Consider the following 1,431-nt stretch of genomic DNA (forward strand, 5'->3'; position numbering starts at 1 on the left):
GTAACTAATTCAAACTCATTCATTTGATACAAAGAGAAGCTGTAAGGAAGCTATGTGAAGCCTTTAAATTGAAAAGATGGAAATCTATTTCTTCAATTATTTCGAGTACATCGATAAGTTTTCAGCTTACATAGTCATTTTAGAAAAAGAGGAAAAGCTAAATGTCATTTTAGAAATAAAAAATAATGCACTTTTTAATCATTTCAGCCAAAACTAAAGCATGAATCATTCTGATAGAGGCTGCTATACCTATGGTTAAAAATGTCATCCCCCGGCCTGTATATTGAAATTTTATCAACAAAATAGATAAACAAAAAGTGTTTACAGCAATGTTTTTCTACTTTTTTCTTGGGTATAAAATCAGCATTTCCATCAAGTTCAAGCAGTAGCAAATATATTTCGATAATATACAGACAGCTTCTAGCTAGGAATAGCCATCTTAAAATTTCACTCAAATATTCTATTTTCATTTTTATTGACATTTTATTTTCATATATAGTGGGAGAAACTAAAGCGTGGCGAGCTTACGTTGACTAACTATACTTTTTAACAACAAAAAATATGCAAAATTAAAAAATAATTTTTTAACACCGTCACAGTAAGACAGCCTATTGCCTATTCTAATTTTTGTTTTTCTAGTAGTTGATCTTGCGTGCAAGTAGCTGCATCTTCTAATTTTATAATTTCCTCAAACAGTTGAAAATTTTGGTTCTGTAACATGCCTAGTAGATCTATTGAATGTTTACCGTCGTACAGCAACAAAACTTTCATTTTTTTAAAGCTGAATACTGATATTTCCATTTTACGCATTTTACCGTTTTCCTTACCAAATTGAAAAAGTAAATTAAAATAGCTCAAATAATCATTCAATTGAAAATCGATTGTCTTGGAATTTCCCTCGTTCAATCCTTATGTCTAATGAGAGAAACAATGCGAAGTATTGATCAAACGTAGCGAGCTTACGTTGACTAATTTTACCTTCAAACCTTCAAATAAAGATTATTAAGCAATATTAAGGAAGTTAGAAATTTTTTAGATGAAGTTGCCAAAAATAATCAAGGCAAAACATGAAACAAAACAGTTGGCGAAGCAAGGAACATTTTAAAAACCTCGAAAAATAATCGCTTAGATGACTTTACGTAACCAAAATCAGCAGTTAATTCGAAACAGCGTAGATCGTAAAAGACGTAACCAATTTTCCACAACTTTATATTCAAACTACATTCTTGTCATCTTGTATGTGGATAATTGAAAAAAAATGCGAAACAAAAATCGAGGAAATAGAAAATCACAAACAATTTGGCTGTAGTTGTCAGTGAAGTCATTAAAAATGTTTGTTCTCTGTGGAATACTTCAAATCATTAAAAATGTGACCGAAAAAACTTTAAATCTGTTTACACTTTTTAAAATTTACCAAGAAGAAACAAATCG

Source organism: Convolutriloba macropyga, chromosome 1 (assembly GCF_964194025.1).
Source record: "Convolutriloba macropyga chromosome 1, txConMacr16.3, whole genome shotgun sequence".
Lineage (NCBI taxonomy): Eukaryota > Metazoa > Xenacoelomorpha > Acoela > Convolutidae > Convolutriloba > Convolutriloba macropyga.